This window comes from Marmota monax, unplaced genomic scaffold (genome assembly GCF_021218885.2).
Source record: "Marmota monax isolate L192 unplaced genomic scaffold, Marmota_monax_Labrador192_F-V1.1 WCK01_AAM20220418_F8-fsc00002, whole genome shotgun sequence".
Taxonomy (NCBI): domain Eukaryota; kingdom Metazoa; phylum Chordata; class Mammalia; order Rodentia; family Sciuridae; genus Marmota; species Marmota monax.
The window spans coordinates 32855504-32876972 of NW_026693571.1; the positions used below are offsets into that span (position 1 = coordinate 32855504).

The 21469-nt window shown below is 36.1% G+C and overlaps 1 pseudogene; it reads left to right on the forward strand.

The window, feature by feature from the left end:
• Positions 1-10286: 10286 nt before the first annotated feature.
• Positions 10287-11132, forward strand: LOC124102714 (peptidyl-prolyl cis-trans isomerase FKBP1A-like; annotated as a pseudogene).
• Positions 11133-21469: the final 10337 nt, after the last annotated feature.

Consider the following 21469-nt stretch of genomic DNA (forward strand, 5'->3'; position numbering starts at 1 on the left):
AATAAAACTTCAAAGCACATGTAATCTAAGCAAGGCATAGACCTTTTTGAGCAAAACACTGTGATTTTGAGACTATATGACAATGGAACATAGCTAATCCTAAACTAAACTGTACCATCTTCAGCATTTTTAGATTTATTTTTCACTGATACTCTAGCTGTCTTGGTCAGCCTCTGAGGCCAGGAAAGAAAGATATGTTTTTAAAAAGCCATTGCCATAATATTATTGCTATGTTGGAACAGTAGATACCACAACATTTCAGATTTCTGTAGCAATGCCTAAGGTCTTGCCTCTTCTCTTCTAGGCCAGAGGTACTTCTGTTGCAAAAGCCCAGCTGCACTGGAAATGTGCTGGTTTTGTTTGTTTTGATGTGTGTCCTACCTTCCTTTGTGAAGTGGTTTTTCCCCTCTTCAATCATGGAGGTGACATTCACGAATTCTTGCCTCCTTACACTGGAATTGGTAAAGACTTAGGCCCACCATTCATAGTTCTCCATTCCTCCATTCCTCCATGCCTGGAGATTGGCCCAAGGATAGCATGTGGCAAAAGTCTCTTGTAGGACTTTTTATCTTCTAGCTGATGTAGAAGCTGATTTCCTATGAAACAGTGGAGCTTGAATGATAGGTAGCTGGAACTGCTTGTCAAGTTTTACCACCATGTGCACATAGCCAGTACAAAGACAGAGAGAATTAAAAAAAAAAAAAAAGCATAAATAATTAGGGCTAAGAAAGAATCACAGAAAGTTTGGGGAAATAGAATGGAAAGGATTAAGATGGCAGAAAAGAGAAAGAAAGAGTACCCACCAACTCTGAACTACCAGACCTTAATAACACACTACTTACTTGTTCCCTGTTTATGTAAACTAAGCAATATCTACTTAACCCCAACTGGTTTATGTTTTTTTTCTTGCCATTAAATTAAAAGAGACCTAACTGCCTGATGAGCTGGCACAGCCATGCAGAGGTCATGCTGCAGCAGCAAAATGCTGATGCCATTAACTCTACAGCCCCAATAGAGCCTGCCATTTCCCTTTTGGTAATGTTGGGGATGATCCTGCTTTATTCAACTGTGTGTGATACAAGTTTCAAAGAAGGACTGTTGCTCCAATTCTGACTGGGATTTTAATAGAAAGAGTTTAGTTTTCCTTTGTATTTTTTTTTTAACCTCAGGCATATAATCAGGGGAGCTGGATCAGAGGATGACCTGAGCAACGAGCTTCATAGAGTATCTAATCCCAAGGCTATTCATTTTTAGGGTTTTTGTTTTCTTTTCAAACTTTAGTTTTTTTTTTTTCTTTAAATAGATGACTTATATTTCTGATTTCATCTTTTTTTTTTTTTTCTGAAAGAGGTGCCTTATGTGTTTTCTGCAAAACTGTTGTTAGTTCTTAACTAACAACACTTTATTAGAGAGTGAGAACTAAGGTAAAGGCTGCCACAAGGAAAGCTGGAAACATTCTGGGGGGCCTCTTAAAGTAAGAGAGGTGTGGATGTTTCATCTTTGTTTCATCTGATGGAGACTCTTCATCCAGGGAAACAGCTGCTGAGCAAAGTGAGAAGATCAGAGAATAACAGACAAATGAGGAGCTTTGGGTTACAAACTTTCTCCCTGAACCATGTCCATCTTTTGCTAAGGGATCTCTTCTCTCTCTGAAGGGGAAACAACAAAAGATGAAAAGAGCCAACCCACTGGGATTAGAAAGCAGTAGACCTAGTGGGAAAAGATTCTGGAAGCGATGACCAGATTTGACGTTGATTATCAACCCCAGCCCCTCCCCACAATATTCCTAAACAAATTCACACTCAAATATAATAGCCTCATTAAGAACATGGTCTTAAGAAATGTCCAACATGTGAACATTATTTAGATACTACAAAACAGCAGGAAAAAAAGCACAGCAAAAAAATGGACAATAACCAGGCCTGGTGATGCATACCTGTAGTTCCAGCAACTCCAGAGGCTGAGGCAGGAGGATCATGAGTTCAAAGCCAGCCTCAGCCAAAGTGACGCACTAAGCAACTCAATGAGATCCTTTCTGTAAATAAAATACAAAATAGGGCTGGGGATGTGGCTCAGTGGTCGAGTGCCCCGAGTTCAATCCCCTGGTACAAAAAAAAAAAAAAAGCCAATAAAGACAACAACTAGACAATTATTTTCAAAGAATAAGAGAATTAGACACTTTTTAGTTTTATATATAATTTCTAAGTAAATGAGACTAGTCATTTAAAGGAAGAATTGATTAAAGGTTTTGATAAGTACAAAATAAGTTATTGTACCTCAAAGCAAGGAAATACATGAAAACTAATGGGAGCATTGAAGGGCTTCTCCTAGTTAAATTTGGGGGAATATAAAAATCAAAAATGATGATTACAATGAATTTCAATGCAATGAACACCAGTAGATTTTCACAAGTCCATAGAAAATGAGAGAAGAGGTAGAGGAGAAATTTTATTTTTACAAAGGAATGCTGGTAATCAACATGCAATTAAAAATATAATTACAAAATCTTCTTTGGAAACTATTGTTGTAATAATTTATTCACACAAGAATTAACAATGGGTGCTCAAGCCATTGATTGAATATGACCAAAGAATAGGTTTTGGCCTGAAAATGCAATATGCAAATCTGATGGGAACCATCTTAATCAAATTATCAAACTCAGTATCACCCACAATGTTGTAAACTGGGATTATATATTTTTGGGAAGGAGGATGACAGCCAGCATCTCTTTGTGGGTTTTTTTCTGTACAAGTCACCTTAAAACTACAATCTCAGATAATTAGCAAATAACAAAACACAAATACTCAGAGATATATTTACACAAGATGAAGCCCCCAATAGATCTAGTCCACATGAATTCTGGAACTAGACAAAGGGAAAATGGCTTTGGTTATTTATTTAAGAAGGTACATCAAAGCCAGGGATAAGGTTCAATGGTAGAGTCTTGCTTCCTGATGTCTTGCAGGTAATGATGTAGTAAAGGTAATGTTGATTGACATCTTGGCAGGTCACACCCATCTCAGGTGCTGTGTAGGCCATGGCTGAGTGGGAAAGAAATTCACATTGTCCCTGGGAAATTGACTAGAGAAAATGTCCACTGGCCATTCCCAGACACTAGATGTCTCTATCTATGAGGCTTTCATGTGCAGTGACCCACATGCAACCCACGGACAGCTCATGACAATATATTTCTTCATGTGATGCAATGTGAGTAAACAACACAGCTATTGTGTTCTGGCAATATAATCAAATAGATCAGTAGTGCATAATACAAAGCCCATCAATAGTCCCATGTAAGCATACATATTTAATTGTATATAGACAACTGATATTTGATTTTTTAAAAAAGCAAAGGCATTACAATGGAAACAAAGTGGTCTTTTCAGCAGATGAAGCTAGAATAACTGGATATCCAAGTTAGAAAAAAAATTTAAACATCCCTATGCTCTCCATAAAAATTAACAAAAAAAATGGATCTTAGGCCTAAATAAAAATACAAATTATGAAACTCTCAGAAGAAAATGTATTAGAATATCTATATGGCATAAGGCATAGTGATTACTTTCTGTATGCAACATTAATGGCACAATCCATGAAAGAAATAGTTGCTAAGCTGGACTTACTTAAAATTAAAAATTTCTATTCTGCAAAAGATATTGCAAAAAACTGAAAGACAAGCCACAGACTGATAGAAAATATTTATGATATACCTTCAAGACAAATGATAGTTATTCAAAAAATATATTTACAGACTCTTAAAAATCAACAATAAGAAAGTAAACTATCTGATCAAGAAATAAGCAGAAGAGCTTAACAATTAACCTAGAAAAAGAAGAAATCAATACCCAAAGCAGTAGGAGATAGGAAATAATTAAAATCAGAGCTGAAATAAATGAAATTGAAACAACAACAACAACAACAAAATTCAAAAAATTTACAAAATGAGAAATTGGTCCTTTGAAAAAAATAAATAAAATTGACAAACCCTTAACCATGCTAATGAAGAGTGCCACAGTCTGGCTGGGCACAAAATCACGAGCCACTCAAGCAGGAACAAACTTTATTTCCAAAACTCCCGCTAATGCCATGCACGCGGCCTTCTCCTGGGACACACTACTCCAACAGGAAATCCCTCCTCCGGAAATCCCTCCTACCGCACTTCCCCAACCAATGGGAACTCTCCGGGAGTCCCGGAGAGCTCCAAAGTAGCAGGCTGAGGCGGACAGCAGGGGTCTAATCTCCAATTGAATACACATCTTAACATAATCATTATCATCTCAATGGCTTGCTGGCCTCACCTTTCAACCAAAAATGCCATGCATCATTCCTACTTGGCTATGGCTCTTAGCAGAAGAGAAAGTGAGAGAAAACTCAAATTACTAAAATTCATGATAAGAAAGGCAATATCATGATGGACACTATTGAAATGCAGAAGATAATCAGAAACTATTTTGAAAATTTATACTTCAATAAAATAGAAAATCTTGAGGACAATGACAAATTTCTAGAGACATATGACCCTACAAACTGAATCAGGAAGACATACATAATTTAAACACATCAATTTTAAGCAAGGAAATGGGAAAACACCATCAATAGTCTACCAATTAAGAGAAACCCAGGACCAGATGGTTCTCAGCCAAGTTCTTACATGACCTTCAAAAAAGAATTAACACCAATGCTCCTCAAATTATACCATGAAATAGAAAAAGAGGGAACACTTCCAAACTCATTCTTTAAAGGTAGTATCACCCTGATACCAAAATCAGACAAAGACACATCAAGGAAAAAACAAAAAAACAAAAAAAAACTTCAGACCAATATCCCTGATGAGCAAAGATGCAAAAATTTTCAATAAAGTTCTGGCAAATCATATACAAAAATCAAGTTAAAAAGTTAGTGCACCATGATCAAGTCGGGTTCATCCCAAGGATGTAAGGTCAATTCAACATATGGAAATCAATAAATGTAACCCATCACATTAATAGACTTAAAGACAAGAATCACATGATTATTTAAGTAGATGCAGAAAAATCATTGGGCAAAATACAGCACCCCTTCATGTTCAAAACACTAGAAAAACTAGGGATAGCAGGACATATCTCAACATTTTAAAAGCTATATACACTAAACCCAAGGCTAACATTCTAAATGGAGAAAAACTGAAAGCATTCCCTCTATGAACTGGAATAAGACAAGGATGTCTCTTTCATTAGTTCTATCAATATCATCTTTGAAACTCTAGCCAGAGCAATTAGACAGGAGAAAGAAATTAAAGGGATATGAATAGGCAAGGAACTCAAACTATCACAATTTGCTGATAACATGATTCTATATTTAGAAGAGCCAAAAAATTCCATCAGAAAACTTCTAAAACACGTAAATGATTTCAGCAAAGTAGTAGGTTACAAAATCAACACCCATAAATCAAATGCATTCGCATTTATCAGTGATGAATCTACTGAAAGAGAAATTAGGAAAACTACCTCAGTCACAATAGCTTAAAAAAAACACTTGGAAATCAATCTAACTAAAGAGGTAAAAGATCTACAATCCTACAATGAAAATTGCAGAACACTAAAGAAAGAAATTGAAGAAAACCTTAGATTATGGAAAAATATCCCATGCTCCTGGATAGGCAGAATTAATATTGTCAAAATGGCAATACTACTGAAAGTGTTTTACAGATTTAATGCAATTACAATTAAAATCCCAATGTCATTATTCATAGACCTAAAAAAGCAATCATGAAATTCATTTGGAAAAATAAAAGATCCAGAACAGTTAAAGCAATCTTCAGCAAGAAGAGTGAAGCAGGAGGCATCACAATACCAGAATTTAAACTATGCTACAGAGCCATAGTAACAAAAATGGCATGGTATTGGCACCAAAACATACACGTTAAACAATGGTAGAAAATAGAAGACATGGAGACAAACCCACATAAATAAAGTTGCAAACCCACATGAGTAAAGTTACTTAATACTAGACAAAGGTGCCAAAAATATTCACTGGAGAAAAGAGAAAAGATAGCCTCTTCAATAAATGGTGTGGGGAAAATTGGAAATCCACGTGTAACAATTAAACTCCTCTCTCTCACATTGCAAAAAAACTCAACTCAAAGTGGATCAAAGACTTAGGCACTAGAGTAAAGACCCTGCACCTAATAGAAGAAAAAGTAGGCCCAAATCTTCACCTTTTCAGCCTAGGATCTAACTTCCTTAACAGGACTCCTAAAGCATAAGAAGTAAAATCAAGAATCAATAAATGGGACAAATTCAAACTAAAAAGCTTCTTCTCAGCAAAGGAAACAATAATGTGAAGAGAGAGTCTACAGAATGGAAGAAAATCTTTACCACTTGCACCTCAGACATGAGCATTAATCTCCAGGATATATAAAGAACTCAAAAAACATCAAAGAAACAAATAAGCCCGTCAATAAATGGGCTAAGGATCTGAACAGACACTTCACAGAAGAAGAAATATAATCAATTAACAAATATATGACAAAATGTTCAACATGTTTAGCATTAGAGAAATGCAAATCAAAACTACACTAAGATTCCATCTCACTCCACCCAGAATATCAATTATCAAAGAATACAATCAACAATAAATGCTGGTGAAGATGTGTTGAAAAAGGTACACTCATACATTGCTGGTAGGACAGAAAATTGGTGTAACCACCTATGGAAAGCAGTATGGAGATTCCTCAGAAAACTTGTAAAGGAACCACCATTTGACTAAGTTATCCGAATCCTCAGAATATACTCCCCAAACTTAAAAACAGCATACTATAGTGACACATCCACATCAATGTTTGCAGCAGCTCAATTCATAATAGTCAAGCTATGGAACCAACATAGGTACTCTTCAACAGATGAATGGATAAAGAAAATGTGGTATACATACACAATGGAATATTACTCAGCCTTAAAAACAATAAAATTATGGCATTTGCTGGTAAATGGATGGAATTGGAGACTATTATCATGCTAAGCAAAATAAGCCAATTCCACAGAACCAAAGGCTGAATGTTTTCTCTAATGAGTGGATGCTAATTCACAATAAGCAGGATACTAGGGAAGAATGGAGGTACTTTGGATTAGATAGAGAGGGTGAAGGGGGGTATGGAGGTAGGAAGGATGGTAGAATGAATCAGACATTTTTACCCTATGTTCATATATGATTACATGATTGGTGTAATTCTACATCATGTACAACCAGAAGAATGAGTAGTTATACTCCATTTATGTATGATGTGTCAAAATGCATTTTACTGTCATGTATAACTAATTAAAACAAATTCAAAAGAAAGTTATTTGAAACTTAAAAAAATAAAACTACACTGGGATTTCATTTTACTCCAGTCAGAATGGCAATTATCAAGAATACAAGTAACAATAAATGTTGGCAGAGATGTCAGGAAAAGGAGTACATACACTCATATATTGCTAGTGGGTCTGTAAATTGGTGCAACCACTCTGGAAAACAGTATGGAGATTCCTCAAAAAAAATAGGAATGGAACTACAATTTGACTCAGCTATCTCACTCCTTTAGTATATATCCAAAGGATTTAAAAAATCATACTACAGTGATGCAGCCGCTCAATGTTTATAGCAGCACACTTCACAATAGCTAAACTATGGAGCCAACCTAGGTGCCTTTCAGCAGATGAATTCATTAAGAAAATGTGGTATATATCTACAATGGAGTATTGAGTCACAGAGAAGAATAGCTTTATGACATTTGCCAGAACATGGATGGATCTGGAGACTATCATGCCAAGTGAAATAAGCCAATCCTCCCAAACCAAAGGTCAATTGTTCTCTCTAATATATAGTTGGTAACCCACAATAAGGTTGGGGGAGGGGAGGAGTAGAAGTTCAATAGATCAGACAAAGGGGAATTGGAGGAATGGAGTGGGGAAACAAAGGAAAGACAATGGAATTCATCTGACATAACTGTGTGCATACATGAAAACACCACACTGAATCCCACATTCACAAGATTGGGGTCCTAATTAGAGTATTTTATGCTTATATAATTATATCAAAGTTGATTCTACTGCAATGTATAACTAAAAAGAACTAATAAAAAAGATAAACCACTATATACCTATTAGAATGTCCAAAATCCAGAATAATTATAACACCAACTGATAGTAATAACGTAGAACAATAGGGACTGTCTGTCATTCACCACTGGTGGGGATGTAAAACGGGATGCCACTTTTGAACACAGTTCATTAGTTTCCTACAAAACTAAACATCCTGTTACCATATGACCCAGCAATCATGTTCCTTGGTATTTGCTCCAATCATTTGAAAATTTATGTCCCCACAAAAACCTGTACTTAGGTGCTCATAGCACTTTAGATATAATTGTGGAAGATGTCCTTTAGTACTTAAATGAAAAAATAAACCTGGGGTACTCCTAGACAAGGGAGTGTTACTCAATGCTAAGAAGAAATGAGTTATCAAGTCACAAAAAAGACGTCAGTGCATATTGCCCACTAAAAGAAGCCAATCTGAAAAGGCCATATCCTGTATGACTCCAAGTATATGACATTCTAGGAAAAGCAAAGCTGTGGAGATGGTGAAAAGATCAGTGGTTGCCAGGACAAGGGAGGAGGGAAGCATGAATAGGCAGAGCCCAGAACATTTTCAAGGAAGTGAAACTTCCAGTCTGATACCATCATTGGTGACACATGTCATCATACATTTGTCCAAATCCATAGATTATGTACATCAACAATGAGCCCTAGTGCAAATTATGGACTTTGAGTGATTATGATGTATCAATGTAGGTTTATAACAAAAGTACCACTCTGGTGAGGGTGTTGATAATGTGGAGGTGATGCATGTTAGGGGCAGAGAATGATAGGAAAAATCTCTGTACCTTTCTGCCTAATTTTGTTGTGAAACTAAAACTGCAGTAAAAGATAAAAAATTGTTTAAAATGAGAATGATTATGTTCGTTATGAGTAACAAATGAGCAATGCTAAAGTGGCCACAGTGTATATGCTGTAAAGAGATAGGGAAATGTTAGCATGGATATGGTGGCTTCATGGTGTTTTTTGTGGGGTTGGGCATAAATGCTGCCAGAGAAAGGGGTAGGGCTCAAGGTGACCAGATCTCTTCTAGCAGGAAGACTCTTCCAGCCAGATGAGAAAATTCTTACCTCTGAATACTGAGGTCCTTGTATGCATTTCTCTAGCAGTGTTTGCCTCAAAGACAATAATTTTGTCTGATTTTATTAGCCTAAAAGACAACATGACAGTAATCATGATGTGTTGAGAACTATGTTAAATATATTTTAAGATAACACCCTCATATTTCCATTAGAAAACATATTAAGAGATTTTTTTGAAATGTAGGGGGAAAGAAAATTCCTTTTTGTTTTCCTTTCTAGTGTAATTCAACTTTACCTGGGATCTGTGTCTTAATCATTGTCTTTGAGCTATTTTTAACTCTGAAAGGTATAGACAATTGATAGCAATACGAATAATTTTTATACTTTAAAATGCAAATAAAGCATGTTTCTTGGAGATGTACTTGATTATTGTCCCCAACTAGTTATTGAGTAGTTTTGCAATCAGTATTCCTGATGGACCACTTGGTGTTCTTTGACTTCTACCTTCATTTGAATCTTACAGGTTTTCTGATTAACTAATGAGTTGAATAAAATAGATGACACATACTCAAAAAATAAGTATTAAAATGATTAAAGCATAAATATAAAAATTATATAAATAGTTGAATTGACAAATAAAACCAAGAATTTGTATTTGAATTCAGCAATAATAATAGAATAGAAAACCATATGGCAGTATAATGAAAATGTTACAAAAGTGTTCAATAACATTGAGTCTTGTTTAATAGGAAAAGTCAGTATTTTAAAGATATCAGTTGTTGCTAAGTTAGATTTGCAAATTCAGATGTTCAACCAACAAGTATGTTTGTTTGTTCAGTATGTGATAGTCTTGTTCAAATTCCTCTTGAAAAGTAAACAGGAATAGCCTGGGTAACCTAAAATAGAAGAGTAATGATGTGGACCAACTAAACAACTTAAAGACACTATCAAGAGAATATTTACAACTACACACACACACACACACACACACAATGATCACCCAGAGTAGAAATTGATTTAAGTACCTATAGGAATCTGAAATATGTCAAAAGTATTTGGAAGGCTGGGGGTATAGCTCAGTAGTGGAGCACTTGCCTAGCATGCCCCAGGCCCTGGATTCCATCAATACCCAGCTTTGCAATAAACCAAAATGAGGATTTTAAGAAAAACGGAACCACTCAGTGCCAGGTCCATGTTGCTAGGTGGCATCTTCTGCCTGTCGTTCTCCATAGCCTTGGGAATGCAGGTGGAGACCAGATACCCAGGAGACCTGCTCCTTCCTGAAATGGACCTGCATGGTGCACCACCCTGGGATGCTTGCAGATGGAAAGAAATTTGATTTCTCTCAGGACAGAAATAAGCCTTTTAATACTGTGCAAGGCAATCAGGAGGTATCTGAGGTTGGGGAGAGGGGTGGTCCTCCAGATTAGTGAGGCTCAGACTATCTTCCCAGACTGTGCCAATGGTGCCACCAGGCACAGGGCATCATCCCACTACATGCTGCTCTTTTCTTCCATGTGAGACTTTTAAAACTGGAAGAATGGCAGTTTTCTCCTAGCTTAGCTCCCTGGTCTTGTGCCGCAGTCTGTCTGGCTGCAGCAAACTAACCGGGGGGTGACGAATAACTTGTGTATGTTGATACAGCAGGAGTGGGAACCGTTTATTGCAGGACAGGAGCAGTATTTATACATTCCACAGAGCTTATCTAATTAGCATAAACTAGATACATCAGTCAACCAATAAGGAATCTCCACACTTAATGGCTTGTTTTTGTTACTTCTCAAACCACTCCCTCTGGCATTTTGCCAGGCACCATCCAGACTTGTTTACGAACTCTAACATTCCCCTGGCAAAATGCCAGGTGTTATTTTTGACTTGTTTACAGACTCTAACAGTCTTGGATCTGCCGTGGAGGGATCTTGTGCCTCCAGACATGTTCAATACACTGAGTCTACACAGCTTCTCCTGTGTTCTTTCCATTACACTCTTGGAATGAGTTCTATCAGCTTTGCTTCCCACACCTCCATCTCCTCTTCCCCTTTTTCCTTGTATGTGCCTTTACCTAATCTGTGTGCCATAACCCTCAAGTTACTCATTGTATTTAGTTTTCATTTTGGGGTAAAGATTCAGCTTCAATCTTCTGGATCTTGGTTTCCAATGAAGTATGTTGTCAAATATTCCCAGCATAAGTGATGTGTTAAAGTTAAGATAGGAATTGGTGGTGTGAGGTGAGGGGTTGCAAAAGTCTTTATTTTTCAAAAATTTTTTTCCTATTATATATTCAATATTCTTGCTGTTGAATTGCAAAGCTATGGCAGATTTGAGAACTTTGGAAGGCTGACTCATTCTTCATGTGAGAGATGTTGTTGGGTAAGTGAAAATATCCAAAACTGAAATGTGGAGGGGCAAAAATCTTAAAAATAATAAAATTTAAACTTTGTTTTTTGTTCTAAAATTAACTCTATGGAGATTAAACATTTAAATGTGAAACATAAAAATAAAACCACTAGAAAATGTAGTAGAGATCAAAAAATAATTATCTTGAAAGTGTGACCATGTCACATCTCTGTTAAAAGGGAGTGTTTAGTACATTTTACCACATAGGATTAAATGATGGTAACCATCCACAAACATTAAAAATGAACTGGGAAATATATTTGCCAAAAATTACAATACAGGCAGAGAGATTATTCTTCTTAATATGCAAAGGAATCTTACAAATTATGTTTAAATCCCAAAACTTCCTAGAAAAAAATGGTTGAGAGATATAAATAGGAAGAAATGTTACAAAAGGGTAAATACAAGGAGCTGATACACAAAGAATCAATCAATTTTTCTTTTAAATTTTTTTAGGTGTAGATGGACATAACACAATGCCTTTATTTTTATGTGGTGCTGAGAATGGAACCCAGGTCCCGCCTGTGCTAGGGGAGCGCTCTTCTGCTGAGCCACAATCCCAGCCCAGAATCAATCAATTCTGAATCCATCAATTTTGCTTATGAACTAACACACAGACACACATAGACTCTTAGATATCATTTTATTCACATCACATTGGGAAAGATTTAAAAAATAATTTTGACCAGTATGTTCAGAATCTGTTAGGATAAAAGTCACAATTTTTTTTTTGGTATAGCATTATGGTATACTCAACTCTAAAATTTAATCGCATCTTTCTCATGATACAGTTATATTTCTTAGAATATGCCTTGTAAACATAGTTGTATAAGAACATAAAATAATATGCAAATATATTAATTATGTCTTTTTTTAGGGGGTACCAGGGATTGAACTCAGGGGCACTTGACCACTGAAGCATAGGTAGGTTATTATTTAGAGATAGGGTCTCGTCTTTGTTGAGGCTGGCTTTGCCCTAGTGATCCTCGTGCCTCAGCCTCCTGAGTCCCTGGGATCACAGCCATGGGCTGCCCTGCCTGGATTAATGGTATCTTTTTTATTTTAGTAACAAAATATTGGAGACAATCTCTAAATTTCTGTGTGTATATATGTGTGTGTAAGGTAGAAATTGGAGAGTCTGGGAAAGAATAGGAATGTTGTTTAACTTTCAGTTAATATTTTTTTTCATTATTTTTTAAGATGAACTTGTTTTCTCAGTAAGCAATAAACAGATGTAATTAAAAAAAATCTATGTACATTTCAGAGAGAATTTAGATGCAGATTAGAAGAAACATTAAAAGAGTCAGAATCCTGTTCTATAAATAATTTTCTTTTATTGTAATTTAAACTCCAACCAATATGAATAGCGATTTTATTGCCATGCTTCTCTCTCTCATGGGTAAACAAATTGCCTAAGTATGGGCCATTTTGGCTCTGACAGATTTCTTGTAGCTTTTTCTGAAAAGTTTGCCTGAATGAAAAGTTTGCAGGTGCAGAACCCAGGAAAATCACACAAAAGCTGAGAAAGATTACATTTTCTCCTTTGATTTATGATCTTGAAACATATTTTCAGATAGATAAATTAATCTCATAAAGCATAGATGTTAACAATGATTACACAAATTTGTAACAGCCATTGAAAAGAAAAGAGATACACATTTACATGAAATAGTACATCCTATGTAGTCTAGTAACTGCGAAGATCTCTTTTATCTGAAAGTGTCTAAGACCAAATTGCCTTCCATTCCTTCACCAACCCCATAAAATGCACACAAATCTATTGGAATATATTGTGAAATTTAGATTTGTTTTCTTACCTCATATTTAAGAAATATTCACATTCCCATGTTAAAGTTTGTGATTTTATTGACAGGGCAGTATAAATGTAGATGATTTTGAATTTCAGATATGAGAACTTTCAGATATAAGAAGCATCAAGACTAAGGCAGCATAAGTGAGGGGATAGGATTTGAACTGATTTTAAGTATATAAATGAAGAAGATTCTGGAAAACATTTTCAGCTTATGATTTGAGCATTTTTAGACATATCCAACTTTCCTATTCCAATGGAGTTTGTGTCATGGTGATTTTTCCACTAGGCATTTCAGCACTGAAATAAACACCAGGCTCATTTACTACCCAGCTTATGTCAATTATTTACCTTCATCAAATTTAATCCATAACCAGAGAAAAGGAATGGGAGATGTGCTGTTTTCAATTCAGTCTACTAGTGATGAAAAAAACTTGTAGGAATTAATATTCATTGAACATCCAATTACAGCAAATGATTGACTTAATGAGCCTATTGGGAAAACATTTTGGCCTCTTGATTCCAAAAGGTCTTCCAAAATAACAGGGCAAATAGTCCCAGGTCTCTGTGACCTTAAGAATCTAATTAAGCCAAAGAATTATTAGTGCATCTTAGAGAAACCTGAGGCCTCTCAGCTTACTGATTTAGTGGTGATGTTCTTGTCACTGGGTCAGAGAATAATGTGGCTTCTAGCTTGTTATTTGGCAACGTCATTAAGATTGGTGGCACTGTGAGAATTCTATGTCCTGACTATTCTAGGACAAGAACATACTCTTCTGTTTAAATAACTCTAAAAATGAGCTTATTTTATGACATTTTTAACTTTTATTAAATTAAATACTAAAGTCTAAATAATAAAGTAATGAAAACTCAATGACTGAAAGACAGCCATCACATTGAGAATTAGATTGATAGTATGTGAAGCATGACATATACAATAGTTTTATAAAATAGGTAATAGCTTTCTTTTCTAGGTCAGATTTTAAAAAGCTATAAATGATATGGTCATTCAGTGGACAGATATAGGAAAGGGAGAAAGAATTTAAGAGCAAAAAGGTTGTAAGGACTATCACAATTAAACCTATACCTCCCTCTAGTGGTCAAATTAAAAATGTATTTGTAGAGATGAATTGATTGAATGACTATTTGATAAACGTCAGTAACTAAACGGTCAGACAACTAGATTTCCTCATATTGTGTGAATATTTTAACCAATTCAACTGACTACCTTTTCTCTCATTATTAAATTTGGATGACTCTTCCTTATAGAGGTTTCAGTTCTCATAAACATTCCAGCCTATGACAAGGTCTATATGCCACTTGTACTGCATGATACTATTTATATACTTGGAATCTGGGTATTCATTTAAGTTGCAATTTATGAAAAATGAATAGGAAATAATATTTTTCTGGATGTCTATTAGTGATGGTAAAACCCATAGAGATTAATATTCTTAAATTTTATACTCAAATTTTAAATATACTTAAATTTTAAGAAAGTAGACTATGAGTTATTTGATGCCATATTTTGTCATGTATATTAAAATGGAAAATTTTAGGAGCACTGAGACACACATTATTATCAGAATGTCCAAATTTAGAAGCTTAACCCAGAAACCAAGGATATTGTTTTTTTGGTACTAGGAATTGATCCCAGCGGGAACTTAACACCTGAGCTACTTCCCCAGCCCTTTTAATTTTTTATTTTAAGACAAGATCTCTCTAAATTGCTTAGGGTCTCACTAAGTTGCTGAGGATGACCTTAAACTTGCAATCCTCCTGCCTCAGTGTCTGAGTTGCTGGTATTATAGGCATATGCCATCATGCCCAGCTGTCTAGTGTTTGGGGGTGGTTGCTGCATATACATATTAATACATTTCATTGTACTTGTCCTTTTTATCGTCATGTCTACAATGCAGAATTTGTTATAGCCTCAGCTTGGAATATTATTTTTTCTCTCTGGAGAAAATATAAACCTTTATTTGGGTGTTGGGTATATTCTTCTTGACTGTTGAGTTTTAACATCATCTAAGATAATTTTACATCTAAGATATGTGTACTAATGTACTCCTTGAGCCTCAAAGAGAAAACAAAGAAAACTGTCTAATTTTATTCGGTACTCTTTTTATTCTAAAAATATTCTTTTAACTGAGGAAGATAGGACAAAAATAATAACTGTATACTTTTGCTCTGTGTGATAAGTAATGAAGATAAAGTAGTTTTTCAATAATCATACGTTTCATGCTGGATATTAATTGGATTGTGAAAAGACAACTACACCGTGAAACTAAATGTTTTCTTGAAATTTTGCTGAAACTGCTTGTTTGATGTGAGACATAAACCAGAATTTGAGGCAATTTTAGCATCAATGAAGCCTTTAGGATTTAGGTTATTTAAACTTGTTCAGTAAATATTCACTGTGCACCTATTTTACAAAAGCATGGTGTTGACTACTTGTTATGGGTGAGACATGGCTTGTCTTCCCAAAAGCCCATGTGTGAGAAAATGCAAGAAGGATTAGAAGTGAAATGATTGTGTCTTGAGGGCCTTAACCCAATTAGCTGGATGGTAACCATAGGCAGGTAGGGTGTGGCTGGAGGAGGTAGGTCATTGGGGGTGTGCCTTTTTCCCTGGTGAGCAGACTCTCTCTTCCTCTGCGTCCTGGGCCATGTGCCCACTACTTTCCTCTGCCACACACTTCTGCCACGATGCTCTGCTTCACCTGGGGCCAGAGGAATGAAGTCTGTCTATGGACTAACCTCAGAAACTGTGAGCCCCCAAATAAACTTTTTCTCCTCTAATTACTTTTTTTTTAGGTCTTTTGGTCACAGGAGTGCAAAAGCTGACTAAAACATGACTTAAATTAGTGAGAGAAAAGCAAAAGAGTAAACCAGAAATACACTGTGAGATCAAGATGCTAGATGTTTCCAGGAGGGACAAGAGGGCTTAATGATAAGGAAGGTGTGAAGAAGGTAAAGAAATGTACCATGAGGTAGGAGAGACTTTAGACCAGAGAAGGGGGAGCTTCTTCCTTCTGTCAAGAAATGACATCAAGCAGGCTATGCTGCTGAAATGCAAGCTGTCCTTTTCAGGGTGAGTTCATTGTCTCTTCAGGTCCCTGTTCTGTTCCTTAGCCTCACATGTGGTTGGAATCTAGTGACTATTAAATGATTGAGTAGAAAAGTTCTCAAAGTCGTGACTTCATCATGTGCTTGCATCATAGCCAAAGGATAGGAACTCTAATTTCCTGAGGCTCAGAGCCTTGATCTGTAAGGTAGATTTAAAATTGGATATCAGATGTCTTTATGCATGTACAATACTTTCTTTTTAAACAGGTGAGATGCGTTAAATTAAGGTAAGTGGTATTGAATGCAGGGACCATGTGGAATGTGGATTCAGTCCATCATGAGCATAGTGACAAACACAGGAAAATGTGGGTATTTTCAGTGTAGCATGTTGAAAATGAGATTTTTCCTATTTTTATTAGTGTTATGACCTCAGAAGGTTGTGAGTGCCACTCATACTTTAAGACTTAAAAAAAGTGTCAGAGTACCTAGTCACTGAGTTCTCAAATCCTACTCTGTCATTCACTTCAGACATATATAAGTTCATAAACTGATGCTGGGAGGAACCTGGGATCAATTCAGTGGCCTCTGGAAGCAGGAAGGTGTAGAATAAAGAGACCCCATGTACAACATGTAAAATGGGCTCTAAAAAGGTTTTTATAACCAAGAGGAATGGCCAAACCAAAGGGGTGGTGGGGTGGGGAGAAGGGACTAAATGTCTATTCTACTTGAGGGTGATGCTTTGGAAATATATTGATGGACATGAAAATATGTTCACAATATATTCAATAACAAAGTGATATTCTAAAATAATAAATGCAGTACAATTCAGTTTTGCCAACTACATGTATTTATGTATCTGAGTAGTTAAATTCTGGAAGGATTCATATCAATATATTACAGTCATCTTACATGAGCTTTTTGAACAGCAGTTTTAAAATTTTCTAACTTAAAATTTGTTATTTTTATTCAGAAAATAAACTTTAGAAATAAAGAGGTATTAAATTATTTGCCTAAGTTTACACTGATGGTTGAGTGTAGGTTTCTCAACTCAACCAACCCAGTGATTTTCCTATTGTTTGCTGATTACAGTATATTAGCTATTACAAAAATATCATGTTGCCTTTGAACCTGAGTTACATTAGAACGTCCTGCTGCAGCTTGCTCTTGGTCATCTCTGATGCTTGTCCCTTGGGGTGAATGAGTACACAGGTATTTGGCCAATGCCTTTAGGGGCTCCCAGAGTTATTCCTGTTAGACTGAAGATGAAACCATCTTAGTGAAGACAATTTGCTTGCACACGTAATATGTTGAGCACACTGCCTGGCACATGATGAGCCTTCTGTGGATATTATTATACTATCCTAGGACTATTTTATAAAATAGGGCCAGTAATGGAGCTTGTCTCAAAGTTGCTATGAGAATTCATTAAAAAAAAGAAAGCAATGTTCTTAACATGTCAAGTATCTAGCACATACTGAATAAATATGGTTATTATTGCTATCATCCTATTTGGTTCTCATAACAGCCCTATGAAGAAGGTAACATTACATTCTACTTTTAATAGATGAGCAAGGCAAGGATAAGAGAGGACTCTCCCAATAAGTATGTAGAAAGAAAAAAAAATAAAATATTTTCCCATCTGCCTTTTCCCTGGCGCATTACTGGAGTTATTGACAGATTTCTACTCCATTCATTGGCTCTAATATAGAGATGAAGAAACTTCTGTGGATGTCTATATGCTGAAAAGGAATTCAAAACTAATTAAGAACTGTTTGCATGATTAGACAAGTTCAACTTTCCATGTGTTCTTTGCCTGCCTTCCTTTTCTACATCAACAGAAATTTATAGTAGTTGTTGAAGAAGTTTCACTTCAACTTACATAAAATGGTGCTTCTCTACTCCATGTTTGATCAACATGAAAATTTCACAAAATGCATAAAATTTCATATAACATGTCTTAATGTAGTGTTTCAAAATTTGTGAAAATTTATTTTGTTATAGTAAACATTTTATATACTTAAAATGTATTATGAACGAATTTACCACCAATGTCATAATACTGTGCCCAGTCAAGTAAATGCCAACTGACCTTTTTCATCTTTCAGGAAATAAATATTATGTATGTTTCAGTTAAGAAACACATTATTGTATATGGAGAGAATGTTATTTCTTTTTTCATACTGCACACAAATTTCTTAAAAAGTCTAACCAGTATGTGTGTGTGTGTGTGTGTGTGTGTACTGGGGATTGAACCCAGGGCTCTGCACATGCTAAGCACGTTCTACCACCCAGTCACACCAACGATATTTTATTTATTAGGCCCTTTTCCACCCATTCTTCTAGGCATCTTAAATTGCCTTTGAGAAAAGGGAGTAAATTTCTACATAATGTCAGGTCAGGTGTGATCCAGAAAAAAACTTCCAAAGAATTAAATATTCCTTTCTTTGTTTATAATAACCATGTTGTTTTTATTATTGGCTTAGACAGAAAATAATCCCCACAGAATAATATTAAAAAACAATGTATTCAACTGCTTAAGCTCAGATTCTTTTTATGGTTCAACAAGTGAAGGCTGTAAAATGGCTTACTATATGACTATTCACCACCAAGTTCTTGCAAACATTTGTAATAGAATAGAGAAGCTAATAAAGAAGATTCTTGGGATACAGCAATATCTGCTAACTAAGAGCAATTACAAGTGAAGATCAGCATTTTCTTGTTTTATATGGAGTTATTTTTAGCAGCTCTAGGGAGGCTAAGTTTACCCCAGCATCAATGCAAATGAAAGATGGGCGAGTCATACACACATAATACAATACTAGATTTAAAAATTTCAGTTTTTCTTGGGATCATTAAAATAGGAATGTAACTGCATTCCAAAAAGGTAGCTTGTCTTCAATAAGGAAAAAATTGACAAAAATGACCTGAGTTCCCATACACAGACTTTAATGGTGGCAAAAATTAAAAAACAAAAAACACTGAGTCCACTTGTATGTCCTATTTGCTAGAAAAATCTGATTGACAATATTAGGAAACTTAAAAAAAAAACCCACAATATTTTTCTTATCTAATTTCAGCCACAGCTTTTTCTGCTCTGATATCTGCCTGAAATGTTTCACACAAAATTCTAGGTCATCTAGTTTCTTTCTTAAAAATAAAAATGAATATCATTTGACATCTGATTTTATTATAGAGAGGAAAAGAGTATGCCCCATCCTGTCCTATTTAAAAATGCTCAGTTGTGTTGAGACAAAAAAGTCATTTATTTGAAGTCTTTGTGACATGTAAGTTTTTATACCTATTGTTTGCTCTTCGGTGTCGCCACGGTCTTTGGCTCAGCATGAGCTGCATGTGTGCACCTTATTTCATGCAGTGTCTTCTACGCTCACTGGATTGCAGGTGCCTCTGTTAGTTTCTTAGAGGTGTCACAACCAATCTGCACAAATCTATCCTCTCATAGTTCTGGAGTCCAAGAGAAAAATCAATGTGTCAGCAAGGTCAGTCCCTTCTGGAGGCCCTGAGGCAGAATCTATTCCATACTTCTCTCCTTGGTTCTGGTAGCCTTAGCCATCCTTTCCTTGGTGGTCCTTGGTTTTTGCTCTGTAACTCCAATTTCTGCCTCTATCTCTATATGTACTTTTCTGTCTCTCCAAGTATTTCCAATCTCCTTTCTCTGATAGGGACATCAGCTACTGTATTTAGGGCCTACTGTAAATCCAGAGGTTCTAATCTCAAGACCCTTAATTACATTGGCAATGACCCTATTTCCAAATAAAGTCATATTCACAGGCACCAAGAGTTAGACCAGGGCATATTTTGGGAGGAGATATTATTCAACTTGCTATAATGCCTACTTATTTTTGATGCTGTTGATGAGAATGTGACCAAACAGAAGCTGGAATTAAAATATAGCAGAATGCTTATTTCAGGACTTCTGCTTTTGTTCAAGAAAAATAATAGAAACCAGATTTCTTCTGTTACTTTGAAGAAATTTTAAAAATGAGTAATATAAACAGGATCTTACATTAATACATTTTATATAAGTACAACAAGAAAGAACACAAACAGAGGTGATAAATCCACACGAGTTGAGAATTTGGGAAGGCCAAGGCAGGTAGAATACATAAATCCTGATACTGGTCTTGGAGATCAGGAATGGGTCCTTGTTCCCTGGTGTTGAAAATAAAACCCCAAGAAATGCTGAGGCAAGTATAGAAAGCAAGTTTTATTAAGAAAAGGACAAAGACAGATTTATCTGGAGAAAAGGGGCCCCAGAGCTGGGTGTCTGTGGAAGAGGATGGGTTTTTCTCTTTTACAGACCCAAGAATCCCTCTTTTAATTATTGCATTCTCTTTCTTCCCCATGTATGTTACCAAGGGCAGGGACAAGAAGCTAATTTTTAGCAACCCAGAGTGACCTGGAACATGATCATGGAGGTTAATAACCCATTGTTTTTGTCTTTGATAACCAGTCCTCAGTTTCTTTAGAGCCCATCATCCATTACCTACTGACTACTTGACCTTTGTATCTGCCTAGGCCAGGTGGGGCTGCAGGCAGATTGCTTTTTGATTAAGAAAGCCTGTAGGGGGTCAGTACGGTGGGACTGTTCTTTTTGGTACTGGGGATTGAACTCAAGGGCACCTCACCACTGAGCCACATCTCCAGCCCTATTTTTTATTTTATTTAGAGACAGGGTCTCACTGAGTTGCTGAGCGCCTCCCTATTACTGAGCTGGCTTTGAACTCATGATCCTCCTGCCTCAGCCTCCTAAGTAGCTGGGATTACAGGCATGTGCCATGGTGCCCAGCACAGTGGGCCTATTTTATAGAATTATTCTCTTAACCTTGTGTTCCCACCTTCCTCATCTATCTGTCCCCTTACCATACTAGAGTGAGGGTGGGGAGAGGGAAGGAGAGAAAGGAGGGTGCAGAGACAGAGCTCCAGGGCTTTGCAGTGGGCTTCTCAAAATTTTAGTTGACTAATGACCAGCCATGTATGGGAGGAGAATGCTAGAGACTGGACAAACAACTCCCCAGGAAAGGAACAGATGGAAACAGT